This window comes from Cetorhinus maximus, chromosome 7 (assembly GCF_964194155.1).
Source record: "Cetorhinus maximus chromosome 7, sCetMax3.hap1.1, whole genome shotgun sequence".
In the NCBI taxonomy this organism is placed as follows: Eukaryota; Metazoa; Chordata; class Chondrichthyes; order Lamniformes; family Cetorhinidae; genus Cetorhinus; species Cetorhinus maximus.
This window is the reverse complement of record NC_135885.1, coordinates 21,170,625-21,185,251: the sequence shown is the minus strand read 5'-3', so window position 1 is coordinate 21,185,251 and position 14,627 is coordinate 21,170,625.

Here is a 14,627-nt window from a genome sequence, read left to right as displayed (position 1 = left end):
GCAGAGAGTCGGCATGGATTCAAGGGGAAGAATGGTCTCCCTCTGTGCTGTAATAGCTCTGACCCTGAGACATTGTTCTTCTCAGATCTGAATGCCAATATAAACTCAACGGCACAATTTTAAGGGAGGCATGAATACAGAGAGACCTAGAGGCTTCAAATATATAAACCCCTAAAGATGGGATATAAACAAAGGCTGTTAAAAGAGCAAACACAATCCTAGGTTTATAAATCGGGGTATAGAGTACAAAAGCAAGGAAGTTATGCTAAACCACTGTAAGTGTCTGCTTAGGCCCAGCTGGAGTATTGTGTCCAGTTCTGGGAAATGCACTTTAGGAAGGATGACAAGGCCTTGGAGAGGGTGAAGAGGAAGTTTGCCGGAATGGTATCAGAGTTGTGGGCCATCAGTTGTGTGGTGAGACTAGAGAAGATGGGATTGTTCTCCATAAACCAGAGAAGGTTATGGGGAGACTTAATGGAGATGTTCAAAATCTTAAAAAAAAAAGAGGAATTGTTCCATTTGCAGGAATATCGATGACTAGAGGACACAGATTGAAGATACTTAGCAGAAGAACCTAGAGGACTGAGGAAAATTTTTTTATGTGCCCAGTAGTTATGACCTGGAGCGCTCTGCCTGAAAGGGTAATGGATACAGATTCAATGGTAACTTCCAAAAGGGAATTGGAGATTTGAAAAGTTGAAAAGGGAAATCTTACAGGGCTATGAGGAAAAGAGCAGCAGAGGGGCTCTGATTCGTTAGCTCTTTCTCGGAGCCCACACAAGGACAATGGGTCTTACAACGTGTCCCGATAAATTTATGAAACAGTGGTGCTAAATCTAAAAGCGCCTACATTGCAAAGCTCAGAATTTCAAAACCAAGATGGGAATATTTGTTTTACCCATCAAGTTGGAGGAGATGCGCAGAAGAACCATGTAGGTTATTCCTATTGTCAGGGATTAATTTTGATAGGAAGAACATGGAGAGACAATGTAAACTAAGGGGACTGTGTACTTACTGTGGACATTAGAGTATAAGATAGCTTTTGTAACTTGTATTATCCTTACAAATCTGTATACATCTATAAAGGTATAGTTGTGGGTGAAGGAGTATTGTAACATAGATCATCTTTTCTTGTTGAATAAATGTTTTATTCTTCTGTTAAAAGTTCATCTGCTGACCCCTGTGCCTCTGTTCAGTAGCTACTCTCCATGTATCTAAACAAACAAATAAATAAAAGGTTAGGATCTATCAAGCTTGTCCAGGGGTAACATTAGATGGGATCGTAACACATCCAACCTTTAGATGGATGAATTCTGCGGAGTAAATTGGCCTCCCTTAATTGCCATTGTCTTGTGAAATTTGAGTATAAATCCATGCAGGCAGGCTTCTCACTTGTTTAGGAAAAGCCTGGTGGATGTTCTGTGGAAATAATATCATCTGGTTTCCTCACTTGGCAATTTCTAGCTCCCAGCTTCTGTGAAGGAACTTTCCTGTAGCTCCTCCAATGCTCTAGTGGTTACAGGCAGAGATAGTTTAAGGTTCAGTCTTCATACTCTGCTCCTTACCCCAGCCCATCTACCATTGAAATTACACTTTTCTCACATGCAGACTTGACTCCTGGTCCCGTCCTCCATCCTCTAAACTTCAGCTCACCCAAATCGCTCGGCTCAGATAACTTACTGCTTGCCATTGGCTCTCAGTCTCCCAACACATCAAACATAAAATTCTAACTTTGTTTAAGTATCTCCATGGCCTTGCTGCTCCCTATCAATGTAATATCTTCCATCCATACAACCCTATCCTTGAACTCTCTGTTCAAACTCTAGTTTCTTGTATATCAATACCCATCATTGGCCAATGTGCCTTCAGCCATTCAGGCCCTATTCTCTGGGACTAAACCACTAAACCATTTGACCTTTCCAGCAGGATTTTTTGGATGGCAGGGTTTCCCGCCCCACCACCCGATGAGTTGTTGGGGGACGCATCCCCGCTGATACCAGCTGCCCCGCAGATAGTTAACTTTCGGCAAGAGGAAGTCCTGTCTTAGAGAGCTGCTGACCAATTGGACGTCCAACAGCTCTGTAGTCCCACCAGCGCCAGGTTTGAGCAGTGGCCAATGCTGGGACTACAGGCAGTCCCCAAAGAAGAGGAGGCTATGGAGACTGGGCTAAAGGTAAGTCCATAGTATCTGTGGGGCTGGCTGTCAGTCTCCACAGTGAGCGGGTTGGGGGGCTTGGTGTGAGAGGCCTTGGAGGGGAGGGCTAGAATGGGGCATGATCTTAGGGGCTGTGCCTCCAATAGACACAGAGAACACTCCAAAGCAGGTTGTGCCCTTGCCCGACAACATCCTGCACAGCTAAATCTGCCAGGCTACCCACATGGTGTAGGTAGAGCTTATGAGGAATAAGAAGAGAACAAGGCCTAACACAATATTCACTTGTTGCAAGCAAAATTTGATGTGTGGGAAATGAAGGAAACTGAAGAAGTAGCTTTGATGACAAGCAGCCATCAATAAAACTCTCAAATGAAAGTGAATTTTTGAGGATGCTGGAAATCTGAAGTGTAAAGAATAAATGCTGGAAATACCCAGTATGATAGACAGCACCTGTGGAGAGAGAAGCTGAATTGATGAGGTGAATTTTAACCAGAAGAACATGTGGATTTGGGTGAGGGCACAGAAGGTGAAACTGGTAAAACTGTCAGAAAACAGGCTCCAACATCTGCAATTCACTGGAGTGTGGGGCTGAGAGTGTGAAACCCCTTGGGGAGAGGTGGGCTGCCAATCAACATATGTAAATCACTCTGACTGATAATAACAAAGACTTTGACTTGAATGGTGGGTCCATGGGTTTTTCAAGCTTCCTGCAAACCATCAGTGAAAGCAAGGTGAATGCACCCAGGCAATTGAGGGTTGAATGAGTTTCAGGGAAAGATGCCAAGTTTCAGTACTTACAATAGCTTTCTTACCTGCCAGTGGGCAAAGGTTTGTTCACAGTACTTGGTCTGAGAGGCTGTTTTATATATTTTGGAGATGTCACCTACAATTTGGAAGTCTGATCTGCACTTTTGAGGATTGATGTATCATAACAAACTGGCAGCTGCTTGTGCTGCCTCAGATTGGAACTCGGATGGGGATCAAGATGACCAGTGATAGTAACAACAAGAACACCAGGGAAAGCTTTTGGTCACAGGCCTGGGGCTCCGCAAGAGAAAGGGGAACATCAGAGAGGGCAGGAGCAGAGATGCAGCTCACAGGGCAGGCAGGGGATAAATGTCCTCGTCATGTCTGAACAGCAGTGTATAGGGAGGCTCATGATATCGCGTCAGGTCGTGGCGGACACTTGCGGCCTGCTGGAATAAGGCCTCTTGCCTGCTGGACTTGGTGGCCATGCTTTATCAGTAACTGTCAAAATTATCACCTATCTCAGCTGTTTTTTTTGCTTCTGGCTCATTCTAGGGCTCTGCCCTAGACGATCTTCCAGTTGGCATCTGTTAAGCTCATAAGATGGGTAACTGATGGTTTGTTCACCAGGGCTACCAATTATGCCAATTTTTCCAATGAGATGCCACACAGAATCAGTGGTCACTTGAGTTTGTGGCCCTGCCTACACAGGATGTCCTTGATTGCGCACACGCAGCAAGCAGGGTACCCACAACGGTCCTGATTTTAACAGCTCCCACCACCTAGCAAAAACTGGGCAGGGAGGACAGTTAAAATCGCACCATTCACTTCCACCCTCCTGTCAGCCCACTGTTTCCTGATCTCAGTGGCACTTTGGCATTTGATCAAGATGCCCTTGTAGAATTGAAGTGAGTGGGTGTAATTTAAACTTTTAACACAGGGCGCAAAAACCATGTGATAATGAATAGAAGCTTGTGTTACCCCCTCGCCCAACTTCCTTATCCACTCAAAGACAGTAGAAAACAAAATGAGGCCAGCTATGAAGCAGGCTGCGATTTGCTACCACTCATTTTGCGCCGGTGATATAAATTAAAATTCCTCCTACTGAGGGAAGAAAAGAAAGGTTTGCGATGAAAGAGCATGGGATGAAAAGAAGAACCAGTGTTACTAAAATTGGAAAGAAAAACATAAAACACAGAAGGCAGTGGAAATGGTTGCTACATAATCATAAATCAGCAGGACAAGCTGTTGGTATAAAACTGTTTCAAAATATTTGGTTGTTCTGCTTGTACGTATAAGCCATTGCACATAACATGAGATGAATACATGCAAAGTAAGTGGATGGTGCTTCTATTACAGTATTTGTGAAGCTGGCTGTCACAACCGGGCACTGTTTTGCATAAAGTAGAAAAGTGTTTATGCATTGTCACACCTTTGCTGTTCTGAATCCTTCATTACAGATCTGTAAATTGCATGGGAGCAGTGTTAAATAGGAGCAATCACTCCATAGTCACTGTGGCTCATGCACATAATGGATTATCTTCACTAGCTTGAGCTCAACCTGAATTTACACAGAATTCGGAAGAGCAACAAAACAAACTTACAATTCTAAAAAAAAATGTTATTTAAAATTATGGGTAACTTTTGAATACTTAAAGGCATTCAGATGAAATTGTCCTTGTGTGCGACGTTCAGAACAGTTAATAAATAATCCCGGGACATTTAGCCCAAGAGATTTATGTTCAGAAAGGACAAAAGCTCTTCCAAAAGCTCAGTGAGTTTGGGCAGTGAGTGGCTGAGGCGTATAGCTCAGGATCATTATGGATTTTATCTCTGTCTGTTCGGAGTTAAGCATCGCACGTGTTCTGCAATAGGCCTCGGCAACCTTCTACCCTGTAAGGGGAAAAGTTAGAGTCAAGCCCAAACTCAGTGCTCCCTTATGGTCAAGCAACTGTCAAAGCTCATTCCCGAACAGTGGTCACTAGGGGTCGCTACCAGTGTAAGACCATGAAACTAAGGTGAGGAGTCAGCATCTTCAGGTGAGGGAAAGGGAGACAGAGAAAATTGAAAATATGATAAAAAGTAAACATGTATGCTTCAATAAATCAGGTTTCATTCTTATTTTCTTCCTTAAAATGTTGGATACTACCTTCTGCCTAAAATGTTAAATTGTCATGTTTTTATTATGGTTTGAACTCCAGTTAATCAACACGAAATTATATAAGTGATTTCCTATTGTCAGGATTTTGACCTATGTTAAAATTAACCGTAGTGAGTTCTTTCAGTGCTTCAATGGACATTGCTGAGCCATACAAAGAACAGTTCGGATGCAGTGGCCTGATTTTAACAGCTCCCACCATCTGGGAAAAACTGGGCAGGGAATACAGTTAAAATCACACCGTTCACTTCCAGCCTACTGTCTGCCCACTGTTTCCTGATCTCAGTGGCCATTTGGCATCTGCAAATTAGCTGCCACGTTTCTTACATTCCAACACTTCAAAAAGTAAAATATGCTTTGGTCCTGAGGTCTGGAAAAGGTATTACATAAATGCGAGTTGTTCTCCTTTTACAGACAAATTTACTGCATCAATGTGTACACTTATGCCAATTCTTTGGTATTAGACTAAGCTAAGAATAACAATAGGTGAGAGTAGGCTGAGGTACAAAGTCTCAAAAGTTTGCATTACAGGGTTAGTTCAGAAATGCCACACCCAGAAGGAGTGTGAGTTGGAGAATCAGGGCCAGAGTGTTGAAACTTTGTCTCGGACACTGCTGGTAGTTGGGGAATCACTGACTCTACCCGGAAATGGGACATGGATAGCAAACTCAAGGCACCTGACAGTACCTGTGTGCAATACTCAATCAAGAGTCAGTGCTCAAGATAGATGGAGAGGAAAATTAGGCAAAACCAAACTTGTACGGCATTCCTCTTTTTGCAGGTTCCTCTGTACTAAAACCTCCACTGCTTACATGGGGCATGTGGATGCTACTGTGATTTGCCTGCTATATGCATTGGGCGGTTTATGTGAATATATTATAACCCTGGCCAGTATGACAGGTGAATCATTTCCCTGCATTTACTTTGGACACCGTCTAATAAAACTGAATGTTAGGCCTAAAACCTCAGTGTGTTATTTAATAGAGGCTAGCCCTGCACTCAATGGTTGTAATATATTATTGGAAAGGAACAGCTTGCATTGTTTTTTGTGGAACATCGGTTTTATGTTTTTGGTTATCAGGTTCGCTTTGTCTGGCAAACACTAGCTACACCTTTGATATTAACACATTAGTTGGTGTAACTCTTTCAAGTTATCAACAGATCGCATGTAACTCTTTTGAGTACATTCACAGTTCTTGGTTTCCGGGAGTGGGACATGAACCCACAACCTTCTGATTCAAAGGCGAGGGTGCTATGAACTGAGCCACAGCTGACACCTCGTTTAGTTGGTGTAACTCTTTCGAGTTATCAACAGTCACATATTGTAACTCTTTCGAGTACATTCACAGTTCTTGGTTTCTGGGAGTGGGACATGAACCCACAACCTTCTGATTCAAAGGTGAGGTGCTATGAACTGAACCACAGCTGACACCTCGTTTAGTTGGTGTAGTTGGTGCGTGAAACAATACAGGCAGAGAGGCCGATTAGCTGAACAAACACTGGTAGTTTATTGGAACTAATTACAGAGCACAGCCACCATGTGTGCTTCTTCAATCGCCTCCAGCTCCAGACTTACAGTTACCCAAGAAGCCTCTGCTGTGTAGCGATTGGTCAATACAGTCACATGGTCAACTAACTCCATTCTCTTAAAGGTACATAGCACTTCACTTTACCACATCCTTTCCCCTTTACAAGTACGATTGACAAGCATCACAGCATCCCAGTTATTTACATGAATAACTATTTACAGGTCAAGTCTCTCAGGAGGCTTCCTTGGATGTGTCACACGTCATGGCTCAACGGCCTTGGCCGGTTTTTCCAAGTCCCCCTTCTCAGGGGTCAACTATCCACCAGGCTCTTCAGTGGAAGTGGGCAAGTTTGTGCCTTCGACCCTCTCGGGCCCAACAGGCCTCACCAGTACTTCCAAATTGTGTGACATTTCTTCCACGTGCGGTGCAGACTCAAACACAAATGGTGATGGCATTCCTTCTTGTGGGACCGTCTCCCTCCTCCAGAGATGATCCACGTGTCGTCTAATTATTCGGTTGTTTACTGACACATTATAGGAGAGAGGTCCTGTCACGGCACTCACTTCACCTTATAGCCAATTGGGCCCATCTCCAAAGGTCTTCGTGAGAACAGTGTCTTCCACCATGAAACTCCTTTCATGATTATGGCCATGTCAGAAGTGTGACCAGAGTTCGCAGACATCATTTCCACTTGGAGTGGGCATCTATTAGTAAAAGGAACCCCACGTAGTCAACGTGGAAGCGCACCTATGGCTGCTCCGGCCATTCCCGGGGTAATGGAGTAAGGGGGAGTAGTTTTTGTACCTGCTGACATTGAAGACAACTTTTGACTAGGGTTTCAATGCCCGCATCCATCCCTGTCCACCATAAATAGCTGTGCAAGAGCATCTTCATCCTACTAATGCCAGGGTGAGCGCTATGTAATTCAGCCAGTAATGGCCTTCGCCCTTTTGGGGCACGATAACCCTTGCTTCCCAGCGCAATATACCGTCCTGGCAGGTGAGCTCATATCTGTGATTGAATTAGGGCTTCATGTCAACAGACTTTGGCTCGCCTGACCGTGCACTCAAGACCTGCTCCTGGACGTGAGATAAAAGTGAGTCTCGGCTTGTCCACTCACTGATTCGTTTGGCCTGGACGGGGGAGGAATCCAAAAATTTAGTACTAAGGCAAGTTCCTGCGGAATTGGAGCCTTCACGTTGTTACCTGGCAGGGGGAGACGGCTCAGCACATCAGCATCTGTGAACTGGCTTCCCGATCGGTGAATAAAAGTGTATCCATAAGCAGCCAATATCAGTGCCCACCTCTGGATGCGAGCAGATGCAATGTGGGGAATCACCTTATCCTCTCCCAATAACCCCAGTGGAGACTTGTGGTCAGATATAAAGTGAAAATGGCGACCGTGGAGGTATTTATGGAATTTCCAAACACCAAACACAACAGACAAGCCCTCCTTCTCAATTTGAGAATATCGTTGCTCTGCAGCACTGAGTGTGCGAGATGTGTAACCAATGAGTTGTTCGGAGCCATCCACCATCTGATGTGAAAGTACAACCCCGATTCCACAAGGGGATGCGTTGTAAGTTAAAATCAATTCTTTCTTTGAGTCAAAGTGGACCAGTAGGGCCGATGATCTTAACAATTGCTTTACCTTCAGAAACACATTCTGGTGTGGAGCTTGCCAAATCCATTTATGGTTTTTCTTAAGCAATACGTATAATGGAGCCATCACGGTTGATAGATTTGGGAGAAATTGCCCATAATAGTTTATCATACCTAAGAAGGCCTTTAGTTCTATAGTGCTCCTTGGTGTAGGTGCCTCACGAATAGTCTTGACCTTTTCTTCCACGGGATGCAGGCCCCACGCGTCGACCTTATGGCCCTCTTTGGCTTGGAAATTACATCTTTGTCACTTCAAGTGCACCCCCCCCACCCTTGTGAGATGAGCTAAGTGTTCTTCATCAGTCCATCCAGTGACTAAGACATCATCCAGATAAATAACGACATGGGGCAGCCCCTGAAGCAGATTTTCCATGGTACACTGGAAAATAGCACACGCCGATGAGACCTCAAAGATTAGTCGAGTATATTGATACAATCCTCAATGTGATGATCACGAATTCTCTAGAGCCTTCTTCCAACTCTACCTGCTGGTAGGCGTTGCTCATGTCGAGTTTTGAATATGGGATGCCCCCTGCCAATTTAGAATATAATTTGTCAATTTTCGATATCGGGTATCTATCAAGTTTGGCCACTCTACTTACAGTTAACTTATAGTCACCGCATAAACAAACACTTTGGTCTGGCTTCAGTACGGGTGCTATGGGTACCTCCCACTCAGAAAATTACACTGGTTGTAAGATACCCAACTTTTCCGGCCTGCTTATCTCAATCTCGACCTTGTCCCATAGAGCACATAGGGCTGGTCTGGCTCTGATAAACCTGGGGTTTGTGTTAGGGTCTACAGGAATTTGGCTTGTAGCCCATGAATCCTTCCTAGCTCGTCATTGAAAATGGAGCATACTTTTGTAACAATTCCTGTAAGTTTCTCGTTCTGATTTGAAAAATCTCAGCCCTTTGCAATTTAATCTTTTTGAACCAGTTGCAACCAATTACTATAAGGGGTAAATTTGAAGACTGATCCCCATACTGCACCAAGACTTGACATATCCCTTTCACTCTTATTTCTTCTCCCGTATATGTTTTTAATTTATTGCCCGATTGTTCCAAACTTAAAGGATAGGCTTCTTTATTCAAGTGTCATAATGTATGTTCTCCTATGACAGACATTGATGCCCCAGTAATAACTTCCATCTTGATAGGTTATCCATTGACTCTAATGACTACCTGGATTGGCTCAGTTCTACCCACTTTCAGGTTGTATAATGAATTGATGTCAGATTCTGCGTTCTCTGGTTCTACGATGAGACAGATTTCATGATTTCTACCTTTGTCTTTAAAATGCTGTCTCAGCCTATCTTGACAGTGCCGCATTATGTGAACATTGTGGTGGCAGAAAAACCATTTGATATTTCTGAACTGTCGATCATCTGCAGGCTGTCTGGATGCATTTCTCTCATTAATGTTGTGGGTTTTCACTGTAGTACTGCTGTTCTTCAATGGTCTGTACATAGTGGGCGTTCGCAGCCTTTCTGCGGAGTCCAACAGTTTTGCGCCTTTTGTTGGTGGCCCTTCCCACCCTACAAGATGGATGGCGCCATTTTGTGCATCTTTTATTGCCTCCGAGTCTCTAACAGCGCTCTCCATGGCTGTTGCCAATTCTAGTGCCTTACTGAAATCTAGATTAGTTTCAGATAGCAATCGCTTTTGAATAGAATTGTCCCCGATTACGCATATCAATCGGCCTCTCAACATGTAATTAATTGAAGTTTCAAACTCACGATATTCCGTTAATTCTCTTTAAACCAGCTACATAGCCAGTGTTTGTCTCTCTTGGAAGCCTATTCCTCGAATTGAATTTAAAACGCTGCATAGTGACTGAGGGCTTTGGCTTCAGGTGGTTTTTTTACAATGTTTACTAACTTGTCAAAAGTCTTCGTATCGGGGGTGTTAGGTGACGTGAGGCTGCGGATCAGCCTATTCGTTAGCTCATGCATGTGGACAAAAGAATTACCTTCTTTCTTGTCCACCCCGCGATGTCATTAGTGGTAAAGAAGAATGCTAAGTGTTTGACATAATGAGACCAGTCATCGGAAATGGGGTCAAATGGGTTAAGAAGCCCAAACTGTAGCATACTCGATGACCAAGGAGACTGCACTTTCAAACAGCTTTCAAGGTAGTGGCGAGTAATGTAGCTGGCTTTCTTGATTGCCGTCAATTGATCCAGTTTATCCTCATCACCAGTTTTATGCTTTTGGTTATCAGGTTTGCTTTGTCCGTCAAACGCTAGATTGACACTAACACATTAGCTGGTGCTTGAAATAATACGGGCAGAGAGACCGATTAACTGAACAAACACTGGTGGTTTATTGGAACTAAGAACAGAGCACTAACACCACGTGTGCTTCTCCAATCACCTCCAACGCTACACTGCCCGTTACCCAAGAGGCCCCTGCTGTGTAGCGATTGGTCAATACAGTCACATGGTCAACTAACTACATTCTCTTAAAGGTGCATAACATTCCACTTTAGCACAATTAGTGTCAAAGAAATTGGCCATTTCAGAGTTATTGTAACTTGATGTAGCAGATGCAAAAGCTAGGGGCCACAAGTATAGATAGCCACCAATAAATCCAATAGCAAATTCAGGAGAAACTCCTTTACCCAGAATGGTTAGAATGCAAAACTCGGTACAACAAGAAGTAGTTCAGGCAAATAGCATAGATGCATTTAAATTATAAGACCATAAGACGTAGGAGCAGAAGTGGGCCATTTGGCCCATCGAGCCTGCTCTGTTATTCAATGAGATAATGGCTGACCTGATAATTCTCAACTCCACTTTCCTGTGTTTTCCCCATAGCCCTTGATTTCCTTACTGATTAAAAATCGTCTATCTCAGCCTTGGAATATACTTAATGACCTAGCCTCTACAGCTCTCTGTGGTAACGAATTCCACAGAATCACTACCCTCTAAGACAAGAAATTCCTCATCTTTGTTTTAAATGGGCACCCCCTTACTCTGAGATTATGCCCACTGGTCCTAGACTCTCCCACAAGGGGAAATAACCTCTCAGCATCTAACCTGTCAAGCCCCCTAAGAATCTTATATGTCTCAATAAGATCGCCTCTCATTCTTCTAAACTCCAATGAGGCCCAACCGACTTAACCTCTCCTCACAAGAAAATCCCTCCATCCCCGGGATCAACCCAGTGAACTTTCTCTGGACAGCCTCCAATGCCAGCATATCTTTCCTTAGACAAGGGGACCAAAACTATTCCCAGTATTCCAGGTGTGGTCTAACTGGTGCCTTGTATAGTTTTAGCAAGACTCCCCTATTTTCATTCTCCATTCCCCTTGAAATAAAGGCCAACATTCCATTTACCTTACCCATTACCTGCTGAACTTGTATGCTAGCTTTTTGGGATTCATGCATGAGGACCCCCAAATCCCTCTGTGCTGCAGCTTTCTTCAGTCTTTCTCCATTTAAATAATATTCAGCTCCTCTATACTTCTTGCCAAAGTGCATAACCTCACACTTTCCCACATTATATTCCATCTACCACATTTTAGCCCACTCACTTAACCTGCCTATATCCCTCTGTAGACTCTTTATGTCATCCTCACCGCTTACCTTCCACCTATTTATGTGTCATCCGCAAACTTGGCGATAGTACATTCATTTCTCTCATCTAAGTCATTAATATATATTGTAAATAAGTGGCAATTACCTCAGCTGGTCAGTGTCGGTGTGGGAGATGAACTGGGCACCCAGTATCCCAGCTAGGTGCCCATCCAACAATAGTTGGCAGGGAAGTCCAAAGTGACCTCACGTTGATGCATGAGCTGCCCGTCGTCTTTGTGGGCTCCTCTCTGGGTGCTCCAGGTGATGGCAGCAGCCCCTCCGCCTCTCTGCCAGTGACCATGGCATCTGATGAGGCTGCGGTGACTGGGGAGATGCCAGCCGTGGCACTGGCTGCTCCCTCCCAGGCAGGGTCAGCACAGGCTCCACGGGCCACAGGACACCCGCCAAGGTCATCAAGGTCAACAAGACAGCAGAGTGAGCAGGCTGTCTCCAATGCCAGTGCCAGTGAGGGAAGCACCAAGACGTAGCAACCGCAAGTGAAAACTTAAAGCACCTTAAGCACAACATGGGCTTATCACGGGTGATATTTGGATCCCCCATTTTTCTTTTCTTTTTTTAATGGTGTGATGGAGCAGGCACAAGGGGTGCAGTCCAAGGCAGAAGGGGCCCCAGAAGATGCCACTATCCTACTGCCAGGGTTTACAGGTGATGATGCAGCTACCTCAATATATCTGAGGTGCAATACTGACTGAGGCTCCGTCCCTCGAGGGAGAGAGTGACCTCCATCTGTCAGAGGATCGGCCCTGAGATTAGCTCTGACTGAGTGGGTGGACACCCCATGCCAGTGGCTCTGAAGGTCATGGTGGCAATAAATTTCTATGCCTCAGACTCTTTCCAGGGATCAGTGGGGGGTTTTTGTAGAGCTTCCACAAACGTGCAGATAGTGTGTGATCACAGGATGCTGATTCTACAAGTCTGTGCAAGGTACCCAGGCACCTTGATGAGCACATCCTGAGGCATTCCTGGATGTCGAGGCTCTTCAGTGCTCCAGTCTGACCGGATGGTTGGCTGCTGGGTGACAAGTGCTACAGGCAGGCGGGCAGGTCTCAATTATCCAAGCCTCATCCATGGGCTGCAGAAGATGCCACTATCCTACTGCCAGGGTTTACAGGTGATGATGCAGCCCCTTCCACCTTGGCCTTCCTGCGCCTGTGCCCGCACCTCTCCTTCCACAGTGTTGAGCTGCTTGAGTGCTAATACTGCTGCACCCATTCAGGTGGGTAGTGAATATTCCATCAGCCATTTGACATGAGCCTTGTGGATGGCGGATAGGCTTCGAGAAGTCAGGATGTGGGTAATGAAGGCATGGCAGAGATAAGAAGACACACATCCTGGTCATAAATAGAGGACCTTCTCCCTTTACCCCAGGTGTCTTGTATTAGTTGGATCAAAAATAGTTGTACTCTGTACATCCATTTCCTGAATGTTACAATAAAGCATTGCAATATCAAACTGGGCAATTGTCAGCCCAATTTATTGTTTATATCCAGATTATTTCCTGATGTTAATTTCCATGCAGCCTTAAAGAAGTCCAATGTGGTAGTCATGTCCTTCAGGTTTTGTTTAGTCAGTGGCCAGTCTGCTGCACTGTTCTTGGCAGTGGGAATTGCGGCCCTTCACCCAGTGTGCATTCTATGATCTGTCTTTCCTCAGGGCCAAAGCTCAGCATGGAGGAGTCCTGCTTCACCAGTCATTGGGTAACAGGAGTTGCCTATTGATAGGTTTGCTTCACATTTCTTGATCTGAAGCCATAAGCTTTCATGGGTTCCAATGCCACTGTAAAGGGCTGGCAAGGCCACTACCACCTGATTGGTCTACCCTCTGTTTGGGACAAGACATATCCATCGCTGATGGTCGGGTGTCTGCGACCTTGACTGATAAACAAAATTCCCTGCTGCTTGACTAGTCTGTGGGACAGTTCACTTATTGCCAGATGTTACTGAGGAGGATTTTGCAGAGTTGACTGGGTTGAGATCATTCCTAATCCTTGTCCTGAAACGATGCCTGGGCTGTTGCTGTTCGGTTCCTTGCTTTTTAACTTTGTAGCAATTGTTTACAGCCATGTGGCTATTTGGCAGGAATCAAGAGTGAACCACATAGTGTGGGACTGGAGCCATACATCAGTCTTACCAAGTGGTGATGGCAAGTTCCACCTATGATATTAGTTAACCAGTTGGGTTTTATGCAATTTGGAAGCTTTTATGGACAATTTTTCTCAGCCCACAAATTAGCAGATTTTTGAATTCAGTCTTACAATTTGTCCTGGTGGGATTTGAACCAGGTTATTAGTCTATTACCATAAATACTAGGTTCACATTTAATTGAGTTATTACTTAAATTAACCGGTGTTAGCTGTAGCTCAGTGTGTAGCACACTCACTGCCAAACCAGAAGATTGTGGGTTTAAGTCCACAGACATAAGCGCATAACCCAGGTTTACACTCCAGTGCAGCACTGAGGGAGTGTTGCATGGTCAGAGGTGCCATCTTTTGGAGGAAAGTTTAAACTGAGGCCAACCTCTCAAAGTGAACATATGAGATGCCGTGGCACCATTTTGGAGAAGTGTAGGGGAATTTTCCCTGATGTCCTGGCTGATATTTATCTCTCAATCAACCTCACAGAAACAGATTATCTGTTCATTATCACCGTGCTGATTGTGGGATCTTGCCGTGTCACATTTCCTACATTTGAAGAGGGACAACACTTCAAAAAATATTGAATTGGTTGTAAAGCATTTGGGACATCCTGAAGTTGTGAAAGGGATTATATAAATGCT